Genomic DNA, 22,004 nt, shown 5'->3' with positions numbered 1-22,004 from the left:
CCAAACAGAAAAATAGGAAGGGCTTGGGTCCCTGAAGATCAAGGAACTACAATACTAGCCTCAAAGTGCTTATGAAGGTTAACCTACCAAGTTTGATTACCTGGAGTCAAAAAATTTTATTACATTAAGCCCTTTAATTTGAGTGTTTATTATTAGAAGTCAGACATAATTCTCCTGATTTATATCAATAAAAAATAAATTTCTAAACCATTTCTTTCTGTTTGCTGAACAGGTAGAAAAAAGAAAAGGAGTCAGAAGATATCTCCCACTGTGTACTAGAGCACATGAATAATCCTATGGATTTTCAAAGTGGAGTTACAAGCTGAGTTTGGAGTCCAGAGCTAGAGAGAACACAATTGCTCTGCATAATAAAGCAGAAGGAATAAATCTGAGGTGGCCCAGGAGTAGGGAAGAGGCCAAGCAACATGCAGAAGATTGCTATCAATGTATATACGGACGTTAAAATGAAGTGGAAGCTGATGGCCGGAAAGAAGAGAAGAGGGAGTTGGAAACTCTAAAAAAGGACACGGAACTAAAAAACACAGAAGTGTATGAACGATTCTTAGGGTAAATTCAAATAGTTCTGTAAGTTTCATCAGATGCCTGAGGGGCACCAGGCTTTTGTAGCATTATACAAAAATAGACAACTCAAAATGACGAGTACGTCTCATCAAAGCGAGTCCTCTCCATTTAGGAATGTGGCAGCCAATTTCTGGGTCAAGGCAGCAGGTGGAGCAGATGCTGAAATCTCCTTCGCCGAATACATAAAATGAGGGAGAAAACAGATTTAAAAACTCATAGCCACACTTGAAAACAAGAAAGAGAAATATTAAAAGCTACCAAAGAGGGAAGATAGATTATGCACCAAGAAACAAGAATCAGATTGATATCAGACTTTCTCTTATGTAACAACAGATGCCAAAAGATAATGGAATAAAATATTCAAAATGGTGAAATAAAATAACGGTAAATGTAAAATGCTATGCCCAGTGAGACTATTATGCCAGAGTCAGGGTAAAATGAAGACATCTTCAGGCATGTGAGAACTCAGACATTTTAGTAATCACAGATTTTCACTGAAAGAACTGTTTCAACAAGAAGAAAAGTGAATCGAGGACAGAGTGTGGGATGCAAAGTTTAGCAGAAGACCTTACACATATCACACGTGTAATAAAAGGGAAGCGCACAGGTAAGTGATGCCATGGTAACAGACAACATACTCAAATCCCAAAAGCGGATCATCACAAAGGTATATTTCTTATTTATGTCAGTTCAGTTGCAGATTGGCTAATATTCTCTATATATCTTCTTTATCCTGGGATTTAAGTGGAAGCAAAAGCTTCTGTTGGGAAGAGCTGTTTTCCTGGCAGAGAGAAAAGAAAAGTAGAAAGCCATGGATCTTGAAGCATCAGTTAGGAAGCAGCAAATAGCCTTTTGACTCACAAAACATGTCAGGTGTCTAAGTCTGCCATCAGTAAGATTTGTCCTGAAAATCACGTGGCAATGGGAGGGGACATGTAGAATTATTTCAGGAAAGGGTGTGAATAATTTGGGAATGATATTACAATCTACCAAACAGAACAAATGCATTTGTATCCTGCTTTTTCAGGTTGAATGTTAATATTGTGAGTGTAGGGAAGGAAAAAAAAATTCTCTGGCTGGGGTCCTGGGAATTAAACTGACAAGACAGATTAACACGAGAAATGGTTTACTAACACGTGCAGAGTGCACACACACCAGGTGCAGGGCTGGGGGAGGGCGGTGTGCCAATGATGAGTAACTCAAAGGGATGGTTAGAACTTGGAACCTATTAGCATCTCAACAAAGAATAATAAAATTGTAGAGAAATGACAATAATAATAATAATTGTAGAGAAGTGACAAGATAAAGGAAAATGAGTTGAAGCATTTAGGGGGTGGCAAATTGGAAAGGTGAATATAGGGGAGTAAAATTATAGAGCATAATTGTTTTTAGCAGTAAGACCCATGTCAGTGCTGACTTTCCCTCTTCTGCATGGCCCATAGAACCTCCTCAGCAGAGGAGATTTAAAACAGTCCTCATTTCCCAGAAGTTTCCACCATCAGTCAGATAGGGAAGGCTATGAGAAGGCTTCTTTCTACAATTATTGATTCTTATTTGCCTCCAGTTCTAATTCATTCTAATGTCAAAATGGCATATTCTGGGATGGCATTTTCTAATTCTTTACAGGGGCATTTACCATATCACTAATAGTACACCCCACCCCAAGATCTAATATGGTTTAGAAAAACCAAAATGGATGAGAGGATAGAATTTTGGGGCTCAAAGAAATAAAATTCATGCACATGTCCCAAGGAATCCAGATATCTGGTATTTTATTGGTAACTATGTCTCTGAGTGCCATATAACTTTAAATAGTTAAATATAAAACCTTATTTTAAAAAATGAAAAGGCACAAAACACTGAGCCCACATAAAAATATTGGACAATGAGAGAATCATGAAGAAATGTGTTTTCCAACAACTCAATTCTTAGTTATCAGAAAAAATTGTGAAAGATTTTGAAATGAATCAAAAAATTACTGGATGTCTTCAATGGAAATCTATGCATCATATACACCACGCCATTCTAAATTACCTGGCTCTATGGGGATTTTCACTTTCCATCATCTCTGAGCTACTTTACAATACTAAAATATTGCAATGCAAATAATTCTGTTTTATACACCTGTATAGTCAGTAAAAGGACAACTGATTTCTTTCCCTTCACACTCTTCACCAAAAAACAACTAGTTTTGCAACTATTTGTAGATTGATTTAAAAAAAATTTTTTTTACTCTTTATTTTTGAGAGAGAGAGAGACAGAGTGCGAGCAGGGGAGGAACAGAGAGAGAAGAAGACATAGAATCTGAAGCAGGCTCCAGGCTCTGAGCTGTCAGCACAGAGCCCGACACAGGGCTCGAACTCACAAACTGTGAGATCATAACCTGAGCCGAAGACAGACGCTTAACCGACTGAGCCACCCAGGCGCCCCTGTAGATTGATTTTATGACTACATATAGGTACGGTCTTTGAATTCTCTTTCAAACTGGGTGAAACATCTCACTTATTCCTTCATTAATTAACAGTCAAATAAAATCTTTGATGTGTTCACTTTATATTTGTATGCGTATAATGATTTTACCTTTTCTTTTTTTTTTAATTACTCTCACACTGAATATTCCCCAAAACTTCAGTGGAACACTTATTGGGTATCAGCCTCTGATGCTATACATTCTTGCAAACACGTGTTATAAGATGATAGTTTGAATTATTAACTGTTGCCTTTTCCATATGATTTTTTTCTTGACTCATATCCTGTTTGACCCAAACATATTCTATCAGATTAGCTATGGTGGGACCACTGTCTTCTGTAGGATTGAGGATGGAGAGCTGGGAGACCTGCAGACTGGATGAGGAGGAGGAAGCAGACACGTAGAGAGAGCTTTGGGTCCTGGCTGCTGCCTGCTTCCTGACTCCTTCAGTAACTTTTCATTCCTAAACATTATCCAGAATTCTTCCAATAAATTTCCTTTTTTGATTTACCTCATGTGAGCAGACAACTTTAACCAAAACAAAGTGCCATCAAGAAGGAGGGTGCAGGGACACCTGGGTGACGCTGTTGGTTAAGCGGTTGCCTCTTGATCTCGCTTCAGGTCACAATCTCATGGTTCGTGGGATCGAGCCCCATGACAGGCTTGGGATTCTCTCTCTCTCTGCCCCTCCCCAACTCATGCTGTCACTCTCACTCTTTCAAAATAAAGAAATAAACTAAAAAAAAAAAAAAAGAAGGAGAGCATAAGACCATTACCCTGGTGAAATCCCAGTCTCTATCCTATCTGGATTGAAAACACCCGGCCTCACTGACTTGTTCTCCCTTTAAGTTTATGATGGCCACTCGCTAGGTTTATATGCTGTCCAGCTTTCATCCTATCCCTCCCTCCTCTGTTGCTTCTGTCCTCATACCCCGGGCCCTACCTCCTCCCACATCCTCACCCTGGCAGTAAGCCTGGTCTGTTTCCTGAGAAAACGGAAACTATTATAAGAAAACCACAGATTCTCACCACTTCCGCCCACACAGCTTCCAGGGTGCCATGATGTCTTTGTTTCCTTTCAATCTCACATATTCCTCCTTCGCCATCACCTTTGCCAGGGACTCTCTTCTAGCTCCCCCCCCCCCATCGGTGTTGTCCAACACATCAGCAGCTGGCCTCAGGTGGCCATAGAATACTAGCCTGAACTGAGTTGACATGTGTTCGACACACACAAGGTTTCAATGACTTATTAGGAAAAAAGGAAATATAAAATATTTCATTAATAATTTTTATAGCGATTACATGTTGAAATGATAACATTTTGGATATCTTACGTTAAATAAAATGTAGTTTCAAATTAATTTCACCTATTTCTTTTTTGTTTTTTTTAAATGTGGCTACAAGACAACTAAACATTAATGTGGCTGACATATTTCTTTCTTGTTTTAAGTTTATTTATTTTTGAGAGAGAGAGAGAGAGAGAATCAGCAGGGGAGGCGCAGTGAGAAAGGGGACAGAGGATCTGAAGTGGGCTCTGTGCTGACAGCAGAGAGTCCAATGTGGGGCTCGAACTCACAGATCATGACCTGAGCAGAAGTCTGGCCTAACTGACTGAGCCACTCAGGTGCCCTAAGACTCACATTATATTTCTACTGTCAGCACTACTCTAAATGTTGCAGTGCCCCAGGGTCTCAGCCTTTGATCGTCTATTCTTTTTTTTTTTTTTTTTAGATTTTTTAAAAAGTTTATTTATTTATCTTTGGGGGGGGGTGGCAGGCAGGGAGAGAGAGGGAGAAGAGAGAGTCCCAAGCAGCCTCCATGCTATCAGCACAGAGCCTGATGCAAGGATCAAAGTCATGAACCATTAGATCATAACTTGAGCCGAAGTCACATGCTTAACTGACTGACCCACCCAGGTGCCCCTAACGATTTTATTTTTTAAGCAATCTCTACACCCAACTTGGGGCTTGAACTTACAACCCTGAGATTGAGTTGCAGCTCCACCAACTGAGCCAGTCAGGCATCCCGTCATTAATTCTTTCTCTACTCTCACTCTCTCGTTCCGTTTTACCGCTTTAAATACTTTATACAAGCCAGCAACTCACAGACCTGTGTATCCAACTGCCTGCTCACATTCCCCACTTAGAACTCTGATACACATCTCAGGCTCACTCCACCCTTGGCCTTCCCCATCTCAGTCGATGGCAACTCTATTGTTCAGGAGAAAACCCTGTAGTCATCATTAACTCCTTTCTTTCTCTCCAATGACACAGCCATTTCTTCCGGTGGGCTTATATTCAAAGTATATCAAGAATCTATTTCACTATGATGGGGTTCAGGACACACTATCCTAAAATATGGTCCTTGGCATACTGAATATTTCAACCTGAAGGAGTTTGAGGGAAGAGCAGAAGGAGGATGGTTACTGACCTTCCCTATTACCAGAGGAAAAGAATAACCTTATCTCCAACCGAATGAACAAGCCTTGCTAAGTTTTCCCCACTTTACTACATCTAGCTCATACTCTTTCTCCTATTGTATCTTTCCATGGCTTTCCACTGCACCAAGCCTAGCACTAAAAACACTCAGTTTAACCATTTTGGGGGTGTCTTCATTTCCTTATGAAGGGTCTTGTGTAGTATAAAATAAATATATATGCTTTTCTCCTGTTAATCGTTATCAGTTTGATTTCAGACCCAACCAGGGACCCTGAGAAAGTCAAGGAAAACTTTCCTCCCCTACAACTCTATTCCCTTCTACTGCTATTATCTCTGGCTTGGAATACTGGCATAGTAAGTAACAGATCTCCCTATTGGATGCTAATAGGTCTCTTAGCTTCTACTCCTGCTTTGGTATAATCTGTTCTCAACAGTGTCTGAGGAATCCTTTTAAAATTTAAATCAGTCCTCTTCTGTTAAAAGTCCGGCCATGATTCCCCATGTTACTCAGAGCAAAAACCAAAGTCTGTACAATGACTAAAGGCCCTACTTGTTCTGACCCCCATGACATCTCTGGCTTTATCTCCTACTACTCCCATTCACCCTCCTCCAGCCACACAGCTATTCTTAAGATGCCAAGCAGATCCCTGCCTTAAGATTTTAGAATTAGTTGCTTCTTTTGCCTGGAATGCCCTGCTCTTAGATATTCACATGACTGAAGATCTAATTCCCTTCCTCCAACCGTTTTCAGGTGTCACATGCTAACGGAGTTTTCTCTGTTTAAAACTGCAGTCTGTACCTCCCCTTCTCCTTACTTCCACTTACTTTTACTTTTCTCCAAAGTACTTACTTATCACGTTCCAATATCCTGCACAATTTGCGTATTTATCATGTTTACTGTTATCCCACCCACCATCCATACCACTAGGATGGACACTCCTCTAGGGCAAGGAACTTGTTGTGTCTCCCATGTTTCCTAATGCGCTCCACTTACAACAGTGGCACAAAGTACACACTCAATACATATCTGCTGAGTGAATGTTAAGCTGATCAGAGCAGGCTGATGCCGTGAGACAAATTCCAGTTCAGGGTGGCCAAGATGGAAGCAGAAAAGCGAAGCAAAATCACAAATCAGATTCTGAAATTCAGATCCATACATCAATTACTGGCCAGGCCCAAAGGCAGCCAAACAAATGTGCTGACTTGCTTGCTCCTTTTTCTCTGGGAGAGGATGATACACTTGCTTGAGAAAGAGTGGAATCCTGAAAATCTCACTAGGAATATGGGGGAAAACATTCAGAATTCCTGGAACCCTGACCCTGGCCTGCAAATAGCCTCTTTTCATGCATACCTTTGTTGAAAGAGGGCTGCTATTCCAAGACTAAAACTGGAATGTAGTTGGGGAGCATGGGCAACATTCTTCAGGAGATTAGAGAAGATAGGTTCATTGCAAACTCCTTTCTACCTCTTTGTTTTGGGTCTATGCCTGGAGGCTAAGGCCATTAAACAGAAAACAATTGGGGATGCTAAGAAATGGAAGACCAGCAGTCCAGCACCAGGCCTGATTTTTCAGCTCAGTAGGGATGGAGGTGGACATGGCAAGACTCAGCAATGTTACGGGCATTCCTTCATCCATAAACAAATATTTATTGAGTTCCTTTTATGTGTCAAATACATTCTTGGCCTTGAGGAAACAGTGGTGATTAATATAAGGTCTTTGTTTTCGTGGAGATTATGTTCTGGATGGGGAAACAAGAAAATAATCAAGTGAAAAATGACTAAGATAATTTCAGATCATGGTACTTGGTAGGCACTAAAAATAAAAATGGAAATGTGGTGGGGACTGGGCCATTTTAGACAGGGTGGTCAGGAAAGACCTCTCAGAGAAAGTAAGCTTTAAAAAGATTTTTTTAAATGTTTTATTTTATATTTGAGAGAGAGAGAGAAAGAGAGAGGATGGAGACAGAATCTGAAGCAGGCGCCAGGTTGCCAGCTGTCAGTACAGAGCTCAGCCTGGGGCTTGAACTCACAGTGAGTTCATGACCTGAGCCAAAGTTGGACGCTTAACCAACTGAGCCACCTTGGCGCCCGAGAAGGTAAGATTTTATCTGAGAGCTAGATGATGAAAAGGAGTCAGTCATGCGAAGGACATTTAGGTAGACAGAACAGCAAGCACTGAGGCCCTGGGTTGGAAAGGATGACCAGAGGAAGCCTATGTGACTCAAGAGTAGTGAGAATGGGTAGAAATGGAATAGAAGATGAGGCTGAAAAGTTCTGGATGAGGTCAGCCATGAAATGGACAGACACCAACAATTACAAAGGAGTGAATATTATATTCTGATTTTAATTTTATGAATAGCTCTATAAATTGTAGATAGAATTTAAAAACTAGCTCAATAGTCCAGGTGAAAGTTGATCACAGCTTAAGCAACTGCAGTGATGACTGTGATAGAAATAAAAAGATATGAATGGATTCAAGAGATATTAGGTATTCTGGGGTATCAAGAACAAAATGCACTGGACGATTAACCAAAGTAATTTCTACTTGACAGAGGAAATTAAGAGGTGGACAATTTATGTACTGTCGGTCACACAGCAGCATTTATACACTTCTCAACCCAAAGATACAGTCTTTCTGTAGCACATAAAAATAAGAAGCATATGAACTTGAATTATACTTAGCAATCATTATTTCAGTATTTTATCTTGGAAATGATCTAGATGTCTAATGAATATCCATTAAGTAACTCAATTTACTGTTCAAGGTTTTAACTTCCTGAAGATCTTGAAAACTAACTTCAAATTAATTATTGTTAAAATAAAGTGTGTCAGGATAATTATTCTATTTAGTTAAACACAAATTTACACTTTTTGTAATCTTAAACACTAATTAAAAGTAATGTTAGCTTACTGGATCAGTAAACCAATTAAGTTTAAGAACATATCTAAGTAGAATAAGAATGCCCACTACTATCTTACTTAATGTCTATAACTCAGAGAAAGAAAGCTATTCTTTTTTTTTTTTTTTAATATTTTTATTTTATTTCAAGGAGAGAGAGAGACAGCGTGAGCAGGGGAGGGTCAGAGAGAGAGGGAGACACAGACTCTGAAACAGGCTCCAGGCTCTGAGCTGACAGGCAGCACAGAGCCCGACGCGGGGCTCGAACCCACGAACCGCGAGATTGTGACCTAAGCAAAAATCGGACGCTTAACCGACTAAGCCACCCAGGCGCCCCGAAGGAAAGCTATTCTTATTAAACCAAAATTATTATTAAAAAAAATTTTTTTAACATTTATTCACTTTTTGAGAGACAGAGAGAGAGAGACATAGTATGAGCGGGGGAAAGACAGAGAGAGGGAGACACAAAATCCAAAGCAGGCTCCAGGCTCTGAGCTGTCAGCACAGAGCCAGACACGGGGCTCAAACTCATGAACCGTGAGATCATGACCTGAGCCAAAGTCGACCGCTTACCAACTGAGTCACCCAGGTGCTCCTAACCAAAATTATTATTATATTTTTAATTAAACCAAAATTATTAAACTAGTTTTGTTTGTCAGAGATTTATCTAAATTATGTTAACTTGAATTCTTAAAATGATTTAGTTTCTATTAAAATACCCTTTTTTTCTCATTGAAAGTATTAGAAGCTCAGGACGCCTGTCTCAGTCAATACAGCATTTGACTGTTGACCTCAGGGTTGTAACTTTGAGCGATCCCGTTTTGGGTGCAGAGATTACTTAAAAATTACTTTAAAAAAATCTTTTAAATGTATTAGTTTCTGGGAATTTCAAGAATGCTTAATTTATATAAGTGCTTATTTATCTCTAAGCCAATCAAAATAGCAGTCCTCTAACAGATTTTATAATCTAATCTGGTAATACCATCTGAAGGTAAGAAAATACTACCGATTCACACCAGGAGAGGTGAAGAGTTTCCTGAATTATAGACATATAAACATACATACACACTGACAGACAAAGTTTAAACTTTCAACTGTGGGTCAAGGATAACTATGAAGTGGGTCACAAAGCTACAAAGTGGTGGAGTCAGGACTCCAAAGGAAGAAGTGGTCAAATTAACCACTTGAAGTAGTTCTGCATTACAGTCATGGAGAAAAACAGTGCAGTGACAATAAAGATTTCCCCGTAGGAAAGGACAATGAAAGAAACTTCCAGAACAGCTTCTGACATGGGTCACCAGTCAAGCCTATGCCAGGTCCTGCTGGACAGGGATACTGAGGTGAGAGGTATTCTCTACAATCTCAGTAGTATTAGGTCAAGTATTTGTTTCCTTGATTAGAGATGGGGTTTGAGTTTCCTGGTCAAGTAATTAAATTGCCACAAATTCCATCCTCTGAGAGACTACACTTTGTCCCATTCTCTTCAGACCATAGTTGGTGACCTGCTACCTATACGTATTAGTAGCTTTTGGATGGCAGTGCCCAGCCAGTGGCTACAAAACTACAAAAACAATACCTCCTTCTTCCAAGAACCACTTTTGATCAACTATGCTCAGAGCTAGTCGAACTGCAGGCTGACTTCTTGGGCTAAATCTCTTCAAAATCTCCATATTTCTTCCTCAAGACAGAACATCCTTTTGGGACGGTCCTCATGCTGCAGCATTGTGAAGGATGTTTTGTGCTTCAATGTTTTAATTAATCTTCTTCCAGTTTCTGGTGCTTGGCCTGGGACCATCTGCTACTCAGCCTTATCAATAAAGTAGAAACTTCTGCTATGTCCCCTTCTGGTAGTCTCAGTGACTGCACAGCTGAGTAAGTCCTGCTCCTGATAAATGCATCAGTCTCTTCTCTTGAACATCACCTGCGTCTTCATTGTCCTTGGTATAAGCTTCTAGATTTGAATTGTTTTGCACCATTCAGGGCTCTTACAGACAAGGTGGGTATACTACTGAGATTCTCTGGGCTGATTATTGTCTCCTGTTTGTTCTCAACATTTGAATATGGACAATTAGTTATTCAGTGAACTTCCAGGTCATTGTCCTACTTCTCACAGGTACATACGTTATAGTGCCAATAGCACCAAATATATGAAGCTCTAACAGATTCTATCGCTCTGTATGTATGTATGTTTATTTTGAGAAAGAGAGAGCACAGGGGAGGGGCAAAGAGAGAGAATCCCAAGCAGGTTCTGCACTGTCAGCACACAGCCCTGTGTAGGGCTCCATCCCACAGACCGTGAGATCATAACCTGATCCAAGATCCAGAGTCAGACACTTAACTGACTGAGCCATCCAGGCGCCTCTCTATCACAATTTGAAAATTCAGTGACCACTCTGGAGAATTGGTATGTAAACAAAATTATTTACACACCTGGTGCCTTAGAATCAAAGGATTCGAAAAGCCCAAATGATTTGATGGTTGGCTTTCTTTGTTGTAAAGAGGCCTCTGAAAAGCAGAAAAATTATCAAATTGTGTTGGGAGCCATTCTGAACTCACTAGTTGAGAAAACTCCTTGTGAGGTTAAGGCAGGTTGGCAAGGCCTCCTGCTGTCACATGATGACGGATATCCACCCCCCACTCAGTTGTTTCTGCTTGAGCACCAACCACCATCCCCCCCAAGCACCTTGTTGATTGGTATCAGGAGTGACTTGTCCCCTTATTCTGGCCCTGATATGCTGATTGCACCTTGTGAAGGAACTTACTGTAGGAAATTCTTCTTTTGTGATTATGGGAGCAAACATTGCGTTTCCTGAAAATCCTGTTTTTCCTTATAGTTCCCCTTAAGCAAACAGGCTATTGACCTCTGCTCATAAAGAACTAACTTTGCCTTTGCTATGCTAAAAACATTGTCCTGTTTGTATTTGAATACTAAAGATACCTTCCTTCCCCATATGATAAGCACCTAAATCACCTACCTCAATCACTATTGATAAAGGTTATGCATGAGTCTTCTACAAATCCATGTTCTGGGAAATTTTTACATAACAAATTTGTCATCAGAAATCATTGTCTAAGTCAAATGCCACTTCTGTGCTGTTCCCCATACACTTAACCAGAAATAAAGCTGAGTCTCAGTCAGTGCAGAGATGCCTGCCTGGTGACCTGAAAGAATCTCAGGGCTCTCTCATCCCTCTCTCGCCGACACCGTCTATCTTTCAGGGACCCCTGGACTGGCTGGTGCTGGGCTCCGGCAAAATTGCTTCCCTTAAAGACTTTTAGAAAAAGGCTAATAAAAAACCAGAGGACCTAAAAGTCTAGAGTACCTAAAAATCCAAACTCTTCTGACCAACTCCAGATGGGCCTCTCTTTTGATCTCCTTCCTGTACCGTTACCCTCTTCTCTTTGTCTGCCTTCCCTATCTTCCTTCTGTAGCATCCCTGGGACCCCTTCTCTTCCCTTCACTGCTCTTTACTAAACACATGCCTCTCACTGACAGTATCTCCTCATGCTGGCTTATAATAAAGTGTGAATGAAAATCATACCCCTCTATCAATGGACTTATATACTTAAACCTTGGCCAAAGTCAAATTTATATTAAATCTAGTTAAAGACTGGACTTTTACCAAAAACAAACAAACAAACAAAACCCCAAAAACAAAAACGAAAACAGAAAAGATTAGAATTCATCAAGCATTTTAGGATTATTCAAAAAATGTATAGTCTGGTTAAACCAGATTCTGCAACCTAGAGATGAAAATGTTGGATCGAAGATGCAGGCTGGACTTATCACCAAATTATGTTAAATACTATACACTCAAAACTTAAGCATAGATGGATATTTAAAAGTATAACAATAAGATAAAATATCTTAGTAGCTTTCTATGAAGTCTCTCCTGTAAAATGGTAGCGTAAAAAAATTGGTCAAAAGTCACGTTTCTAAGCAGAAAAAGAATAAATCCATCCTAATTTCAGAGACCACTTAACCGTCACCTTCCAGTAACACTGCAGACCTTATAAGGCTCATGATGTCACAGTTGCCTTATGTAATTTCTTTGTTAATGGCAAAAGCTAAGGAGGCAAATTTAGTTAAAAAATAGAAGATAGGGGGCACCTGGCTGGCTCAGTTTGTAGGGCATATGACTCTTTATCTCAGGGTTTTGAGTGGCCCCACATTGGGGGTGAGTTTACAGGAGGAGAGAGGGGGGGGAGGAGGAGGGGGAGGAGATAGCATCACTCCTCTCTAAATGACGAGATCTTTCAGACCCCTAGGAAGATACTTTCACTTGAGAAAACAAAATATATGTATATATACCAAATTAATAGCTCTTTAGATTAAGTAAGTAGATGGAACCAGAAGGACACCTCTATGTCTGATCCAGACAAAGACACCTGTCGATATTGCAAGGAAAGAGGTCAGTGGAAGAACTGCTCTGGTTTAATTTGGAAGCTAGGATCTAAAGGACAAAGGACAGAGTTTGGCTGACAAAATGACATCTTTCTATGGAAGTAGTTGCTCTGGTCTGTCTACAATTGCTCAATTGCTCTCTCTCTCTCTCTCTTTTTTAAATGTTTATATATTTATTTATTTTGAGAGAGAGAGAGTATGCATAAGTGAGAGAAGGGCAGAGAGAAAGGGAGAGAGAGAAAATCCCAAGGAGGCTCTGTGATATAAGCACAGAGCCCTATCAGGGGCTCAAACTCAAGAACACTGATAGTTTTTGCTAAAGTGGGTCCTATGATCATAAGAACACCAAGGGCCATTTAACCACAACATTGGTCCAGTGGGAGAAATCAGTGTGGGGGCTTTCTTTGGGTAATATGGGCTCAGACAAGTGTTTTAGGCATTTCTAGCCAATCACATCAGTATCAAGAGGCTAAGACTGACAGAAAGCATTTGTTGAAGACATTATTCTTTTTCCACTGACAGGTCTTGGTAGCCTTATTAAAAACCAACTGGTGGGATGTGTGGGTATCTCAGTTGGTTAAGCTCTTGATTTTCACTCAGGTCATGATCTCATGGTTCATGAGTTCAAGCCCCGTGTTGGGCTCCACACTCACAGCATGGAGCCTGCTTGGGATTCTCTCTCCCCTTCTCTCCCTGCCTCTCTGCCCCCACCCTCAAAATAAATTAATAAACTTAGTTGGTTGTAGATGTATGGGCTTATTTCCGGATTCTCAATTCCATTCCACTGATCAATATGTGTATCTTTAGCTTTGTAGCAAGTTTTGAAATTGTGAGATGATCTTCTAACTTTGTTCTTCTTTTTCAAGATTGTTTTGACTATTTTGGCATTTCCATTTGTATTTTAGGACCACCTTGTAAATGTATGCACAAAAGGCAGTTGGGGTTTTGATAGGAATTGCATTCAATCTATCAATCAATTTTGGTAGTATTGCCATCTAACAATATTAAATGGTCCAGTCTACTGACAAGGGAGATCTTTTCATTTATTTGAGTCTTCTCTAATTCCTTTCATTGATTTCTTGTAGGTTTCAGTGTGCAAGTCAGATCTTCTTTGTTGTTCTTTGTATTTTATTCTTTTTGATGCTATTGTAAATGGAAGTGTTTCCTTAGTTTGTTTTTGGATTTTTCATATACAACTGAGTTTTGTATATTGACCTTGTATCAATACACAACATTGTTGAACTTTTATTAGTTTGAATAGGTTTGTGTGTGTGTTTGTGTGTGTAAATTTCTTAGTATTTTCTTTTTAAATTTTTTTTCAAATTTTTATTTAAATTCCAGTTTGTGACCATACAGTGCAACATTAGTTTCAGGTGTAAAATTTAGTGACTTATCACTTACATACAATACCCAGTGCTCATCACAAGTGCCTGCCCTACCACCCATCACCAGTTTAACCCGTCTCCCACCTACCTCCCCTCTAGTAACTCTCAGTTTGTTCTTTATAGTTAATAAGTACTTTCTACAGGGGCGAATGAGTGGCTCAGTCAGTTAAGCGTCTGACTTCGGCTCAGGTCATGATCTCATGGTTCGTGGGTTTGAGCCCCAAATCGGGCTCTGTGCTGACAGCTAGCTCAGAGCCTGGAGCCTGCTTCGGATTCAGTGTCTCCCTCTCTCTCTGACCCTCCTTTGCTCATGCACTCACTCTCTTTCTCTCTCAGAAATAAATAAACATTAAAATTTTTTTTAAAAAGAAGTATTTTCTATATATAAAATAATATAATCTTTGAACAGAGATATTATTTTACTTTGTAATATAGATGCTATTTATTTATTTATTATGCCTAATTGTCCTGGGTAGATCCTCTTATATGTCAAATAGTAGTGGTGAGAGAAAACATCATGTCTTGTATATGATCTATCAGTTATTCATCAGTGTGTTATTTAACTTTTCCATATTTGTGAGTTTCCTAAATTTCCTTCTATTATATTATCAGTTTCATTCCATTGTGGTTGGATAGTATATTCTGTATGATTTGAATACTTTTAAACTTAATGAGGCTGGGTTAGTATTTTAACATATGGTCTATCCCAGAGAATGTTCCATGTGCTCTTGAGAAGAATGTCTATGCTATTTTTGTTGGGCAGAGTGTTTTATGGTGTGTTGTGTCTGGTTGCTTTATAGTTTTGCTCAAGTCTTCAATTTCTTTGTTGATCTTTTATTTTTATTTTTATTTTTATTTTTTAAATTTATTTCTGAGAGAGAGACAGCGTGAACAGGGGAGGGTCAGAGAGAGAGGGAGTCACAGACTGAAACAGGCTCCAGGCTCCGAGCTGGCAGTCAGCACAGAGCCCGACGCCGGGCTGGAACCCACGAACCGCGAGATCACGACCCAAGCAAAAGTCGGACGCTTAACCGACTAAGCCACCCAGGTGCCCCTCTTTGTTGATCTTTTGCCTAGTTGTTCTATCCATTATTGAAAGTGGGGTATTAAGGGGTGCCTGGGTGGCTGTTGGTTGAGCGTCTGACTTCGGCTCAGGTCGTGATCTCATGGTTCGTGGGTTCCAGGCCCTTGTCGTGCTCTGTGCTGGCAGCTCAGAGCCTGGAGCCTGTTTCAGATTCTGTGTCTCCCTCTCTCTCTGACCCTCCCCTGCTCATGCTGTCTCTCTCTCAGAAATAAATAAAACATTTTTTAAAAATTAAAAAAAAGAAAGTGGGGTATTAAAACCTCTATTATTGCTGAATTGTCAATATCTCCATTTAATTTTGTAAATTTTTAAAAAAGTTTATTTATTTATTTAGTTAGTTATTTTTTGAGAGAGAGAGTGCCTGAAACAGGAAGGGGCAAAGAGAGATGACGGAGAGAGAATCCCAAGCAGGCTCCATGCTGTCAGTGCAAAGCCTGATGCAGGGCTTGATCTCATGAACTGTGAGATCATGACCTGAGCCAAGATCAAGTGTTGGACACTTAACTGATTGAGCCACTCAGGTGCCCCTCAATTTTGTACATTTTTGCTTTATGTATTTGGTATTTTGAGCCTGGATTGTTATGTATATGTTTATAATTATTATGTATTCCTGATCAACTATCTTGTCATTATAAAATATCCTTTTAAATCTACAGTAACAAGTGTTTTGGGGTGGTTTTTTTTTTTTTTTTGGTCTTATTTTGTTTTTGTCTTAAGATTTCTTTTGTCTGGTATTACTATATTATGTATTCCTGATCGACTATCTTGTCGTTATAAAATGTCCTTTTAAATCTACAGTAACAAGTGTTTTGGTGGGTTTTTTTGGTCTTATTTTGTTTTTGTCTTAAGATTTGTTTTGTCTGGTATTACTATAGTTACTCTAGCTATCTTTGAGTTACCATGGTAGATCTCTTTCCATTCTTTTAAGTTTAACCTCTGTGTGTCTTGGAATCTAGAATATATCTCTTGTAGACAGGTTATAGTTGCATCATATCTCTTTTTAACACCTCCTGCCTATATCTGCCTTTTCATTGGATTATTAAGTTCATTTATTTAGTGTAGTAATTGATGAGAGAGCATTTATGTCTATCAGTTTGCACAAAGGACTCCCTTTAGTATTTCTTTTTTCTTCAAAAAATTTCAAGTTTGTTTATTTATTTTGAGAAAGTGAGGAGGAACAGAGATTGAGAGAGAGAATCTCAAGCAGGCTCCAGGCTGTCAGCACAGTTTGACACAGAGCTTGATTTTACAACTGTGAGATCATGACCCAAGCCGAAATCAAGAGTTGGACATTTAACTGACTTAAGTGTCCCCCTTTAGTATTTCTTATAAAGCAGGTGTGCTCGTGACTAATTACATCACTTTTTGTTTATATGGGAATGCCTTAATTTCATCAGTTTTTTGAAGGATAGTTGTGCTGGATATAGAATTCTTGGTTGACAACAGCACTTTGAATATGTCATTCCACTGCCTTCTGACCTCTACTGTTTGTGATGAGAAACCAATTTTACTTATTGAGGATCTCTTGTATATTCTGAGTTGAATTTCTCTTGCTGCTTTCAAAATTCTCTCTTTGTCTTTGATGGGTTTTCTATGACATACCAAGGTATGAATGATATTTATCGTGAAAATTCATTGAACTTTTTGTGTGTGCTGACTAATGTTTCCCATCAGTTTGTGGCTGTTATTTCCTTGAATATTCTTTCTGCCCATTTTCCCTCTACTCTCTTTCTGAGACTTTAGTTATGCTCATGTTGATTCACTTGATGGTATTCCACAGGTCTCTGTGGTTTAGTTCATTTTCTTCATTCTTTTCTTAATTTTTCAGAATGGAAAATCTCAATTGACATTTTTCTATGTTCTCTGATTCTTTCTTTTGCCTGTTAAAATGTAATGTTGAGTTCATCTGATGAGACACCGCTTGAAGTTTCTTTACACATCTCATAATGTTTTGTTGAAACTGGACATTTTAAATCAAGCAATATGGCAACTTTGTAAATCAGATACTCCCTCCTCAGGATTTGGTTAGTGAGTTTCCTGGACGAATTCTTTAAAGTGTGTATTCTTTGTTATATGAAATTTCTGTTGAGTTAGCTTAGTAGTCAGCTAATGATTGAATAGAGATTTCCTCAAATATCTTAAATCAGTCTCCCAGGTTTTGTCAAATGACTCTGTATGTGTATTGGGATATGGTTTCAATGATTTGTCAAGCAGTTTACACTTCTTATTAGCCTTGCTTGATCAAAGCCTTAAAGTTAGCCAGCAGTGAGACATTATGGTCTTCTTGGCCTTTCTTGGGTGTGCACATTCCATGCATGTGGCGTTATAAATTCCCAGGACTGTGTCAGATCTTCACAAATCTCTCTGTGGACATCTTAATTCTCCAACTTCTCCTTTTAAGATTTTTCATCAGCCTATTTTTAGCCCCAACTGTTAACAACACCTCTGGCAGCAATGTTAAACAATTGCCACTGATTGTTTTTTACAAGTGCCCTGTGGATAGGGCTATCTTCAGATGGAGATCCTATTCAGGTCAAATAAAGACCAGCTCTGAGAATGGCACTTTTCAATAGGCTGTCAGACAATTCAAATAATGACAATTCTCTGGGGATTGGGACTTTTGGGGACCTCTAAATCCATTCTCCCCCCTCCAATAGCTGCTAGTTTGCTGTTTTTCACAGCTACTGTAGTTGAGAGGTTATTAGTTTTAAATGGTACTTTGGAGCTGGGAGAAGGGGTATTGGATTAGGGAAAGTTAAGATGCCCCAAAGCTCATTGCTTTATGGAGAGTCAGTCATTTTTTTTGTGAATAAACACACTCAGATTGCCAAAAGGCTTTGTTTAATTGTACGCGTTTGAAAAAGTTGATTTGGACAGGTTTTTTGTTTTGTTTTTGTTTTTTTTCCCTAGATTTCTCATTGCCTTTATGGAAGCAAATTTTTGGAGTTCCTTAATACCATTCTGGAAGTTAGATAGCTCTCCATCTATCTTTTCTTTGTGTTAGCATGGTATATCATTTTACATTCTTTTACTTTTATTCTGTCTTTATTTTATATATATATATTTTAGACATTTCTATATTTTAGATATACACACACATATATAAAATCAACTGGATTTAAATATTTTTTTAAACATTTATCTATTTTTGAGAGACAGAGGGACGGAGCATGAGCAGGGGAGCATACAGAATCGGAAGCAGGTTCCAGGCTCTGAGCTGTCAGCACAGAGACCAAAGCTAGGCTCGAACCTGCAAACTGTGAGATCATGCCTGAGTTGAACCAACTGAGCCACCCAGGTGCCCCATAAAATCAACTGGATTTAATAAAAACCCTGGGGCACCTGGATGGTTCAGTTTGTTAAGTGTCCAACTTTTGCTCAGGTCATAATCTGAGTTTGTGAGTTCGAGCCCATTCAAACTCCTGCTGTCAGCAAAGCCCAGTTTGGATTCTCCATCTGCCACCTCCCCTCCCCTGCTCACTCTCTCTCTCAAAAATAAATATACAATTTAAAAAAATAAAAAGAATTGGAAGCTCTACTGACTGAGCCAGACTGGTGTCCCCCCTTTTATTAAATAAGATTTTATTTTTAAGTATTCTCTATGATCAATGTGGGACTTGAGCTTACACCCCAAGATTGTGAGTTGTATGTTCTATTGACTGAGCCAGTCACATGCCTCTTGTTTGTGGTTTTAGTCATTTAAAGTAAGTGGTGGGGTAAACCTGATCCCTGCTGTTTCCATGCTCAGAAGTGGCAGTTTCCCTAAAAGTGCTTAAGTACTTGGTCCTTCCAGCTGAACAGGTGCAAGCAGCAAATCAGCATACGTGTGTGACTTGTGTGATAATCTTGAGATGTCAGCACCATCAAAATTTCTCTGGATTATATTATATTATAACAAAAATAGGGGTGCCTGGGTGGCTCAGTCAGTTAAGCGTCCGACTCTTGGTTTCCACTCAGGTCACAATCTCATGGCTTTGTAGGTTCGAGCCCCACAGCACAGGCCTGCTTGGGATTCTCTCTTTCCTCTCTTTCTCTGCCACTCCCTCACTCGTGCTGTCTCTGTCTCTGTCAATATAAATAAATAAACTTAAAGAAAGAAAAGAAACTTGAGGGAATCTGTGAAGGTGTATTGTAGGCTCTTCTAGGTCAAAGCAAATAGCATCTGGTGATCCTTACAAACTGATAGAGATTTAAAAAAATCTTTTGAAAGATCAGTATGTGCATAATAGCTATTTTGATTTGTTCCAGGCAATATACCATTTCTGGAACAATAGCTGTAAGTGGAATCACTATCTGATAAATTTTATGACCCACATTCATTCTCGAAGATCACAAGTTGGCAGCTGAGTTGAATGATATTTTAGATACCAACATCTCTGCACTCACGAAGCTAGGAAGCAAAGATCAACAAATACAATAAATAACCTTAGGGGCGCCTGGGTGGCTCAGTTGGTTGGGCATCCGACTTCGACTCGGGTCATGATCTCACAGTTTGTGGGTTCGAGCCCCGCGTCGGGCTCTGTGCTGACAGCTAGCTCAGAGCCTGGAGCCTGTTTCGGATTCTGTGTCTCCCTCTCTCTCTGACCCTCACCTGCTCACGCTGTCTGTCTCTCTCAAAAATAAATAAAAAACATTAAAAAAAACAAATAAATAACTTTAATATTATGTTGGCCATTTTCTGATCATAATGAGATACAATTAGAAATCAATAATAAAAACATAACTTTTAAATGCACACATTTGGAAAAACTAAAATACATCTCTATGGATTTCTATGGAAAGTACACGATCTATAGTTGAAGTAAATAATTCAAGATACTGAATATTGTATCATATATGACTATCATATATTTAATCATACATTATACTTGTGCATATATATTTGCAATTATATGTAAAAATTATTTTGAAATATACCCCCAAAATTTAACACTGAGCACTTGTATTGGGTGAGCATATAAACCAGTGTGGAAGGGGTCAGTAGTAGGATGGACAGTTCACTAAATACCATTTCAATTTTTCATCTTTGATTTCTATGAAAACATTAACTAACCAAAAATTAAGTGCTTAAAATTGTTTTTAAAGTTTTTTAATGTTTTTATTTTTGACAGAGAGAGACAGACAGAACGTGAGGGGGGGAGGATCAGAGAGAGAGGGAGACACAGAATCCGAAGCAGGCTCCACGCTCCGAGCTATCAGCACAGAGCCCGACGTGGGGCTTGAACCCACGAACCACGAGATCATGACCTGAGCTGAAGTCAGACGCCCAACCAACTGAGCCACCTAGACGCCCCTAAAATTATTTCTGAAACAAATTTTAACAATTCATGAGCCAAAAATGAAACTATAATGAAGAATTAGAATATATTTAGAATTGCCATGACAATAAAAGACTTACATTTCAAAGTCTGTAAGAAGTGGCCAAGTGGAACGTGAATAGTCTTAAATGCACTGAGTAGAGCAGAAGATAGATGGAGGTTAAAGTGGCAAGAATTCCCTTTCAAAAATGAAAAATTAAATAATAGTGAAAATTCAAGGTAATGTTTTTATTGAATCCTATTTCTGACTACATAATGAAATTATATAGAGTTAATTTGGACAAATCTGTTTCAATTAAAATTCTGAATAAAATATTATTTTCTAAAAAAATCTTTCAGTGTATTACATGGGTAGCATAAAATTCCCACTATGAGTTACAAGAGGAGTTCTGGCTGTTGAATGCTCTAGTATCCACTCTGAGGTTTTCTGACCAACCCTGAAGCCTTGTCTTCTATTTTAATGGCTACATAGATCACAGAACCACCTAAGTACAGAATTTATTTGGAAGTGACTCCTAATAGTTAGGACCCAAAGAAGAGTATAGTACCCCCAGTGTAAGAATAAACAAAAAATCAAATCCTATTGTAAAAAAAAAAAAAAAGAAAGAAAAGAAAAAAAATCAGTGACAAGGAAACATAGTTGACTTGACCTTAGTATTGGAGAGAATGAGAAGAAAGACTCCCTGGATAATTTACAATAAACTATGTAAGGTGGCCAGTATCTAAGATGGTCCCAATGATCTCTGCCTTTTTGTATTCACATTCTTATGTATAGTCACCTCCTCCATTGAGTAGGGCTTATTTACATAGCTAATAGGATATTGCAGAAATGCCGCTGTGTGATTTCCATGGCTAGATCACAGAAGACATTGAGGCTTCTAGTTTTCTCTTTCTTGGAACACTCATTCTGGGAGAAATCAGCTGTGATGTCACACATACTCTTCAACAGTCCTATGAGGAGGCAAGGAACTGAGACTTCTTCCTAGCAACCGGCACTGACTTGTCAGGCCGTTAAGTGAACCACCTTGGACATATGACCTCCAGCTGCAGGGAAGCTAAGCCCTTAGATGTCTGCAGTCCTTGCTGACATCTTAAATGCAGCCTCAACTGAGACTCTGAGCTAAAACCACCCATGTAAGCTACTCCCAGGTTCTACAAAGACCACATAAAGATAATAAATGTTTATTGCTTTCAGCCACTAAGTTCTGTAATTTGTTATGCAATAGATAACTAATACACCAGTCCTCACAAGGTTTTTGGTTAGAATTTTTATTGCTTGTGTGGTTAGAAAACTTTTAAGTAGAAATTTGACGACCAGCAGAAACAAACTTTCTTAGGAAGAGGTTATTTTCAACCCAGGCCTCAAAGAATTACTGACAGTAAGTTTGAAGGCAAATAATACTTCACACTGAGGATCACAAAA

General features: G+C 39.0%; 1 long non-coding RNA gene across 1 annotated transcript; it reads right to left on the bottom strand.

Annotated features, from left to right (window-relative positions):
- Window positions 1–20,541: 20,541 nt before the first annotated feature.
- LOC120228861 lies at window positions 20,542–21,462 on the bottom strand. Its single transcript, XR_005527609.1, has 3 exons — window positions 21,361–21,462; window positions 20,662–20,760; window positions 20,542–20,568 (listed from the first exon to the last, which is right to left on the bottom strand). It is a non-coding gene; the product is annotated as an uncharacterized LOC120228861 (long non-coding RNA).
- Window positions 21,463–22,004: the final 542 nt, after the last annotated feature.

Source organism: Hyaena hyaena, unplaced genomic scaffold (assembly GCF_003009895.1).
Source record: "Hyaena hyaena isolate Hyena2069 unplaced genomic scaffold, ASM300989v1 scaffold_28, whole genome shotgun sequence".
Taxonomy (NCBI): Eukaryota; Metazoa; Chordata; class Mammalia; order Carnivora; family Hyaenidae; genus Hyaena; species Hyaena hyaena.
Note: the sequence above shows the minus strand (reverse complement) of the source record. Positions and strands in the feature narration are given on the sequence as shown.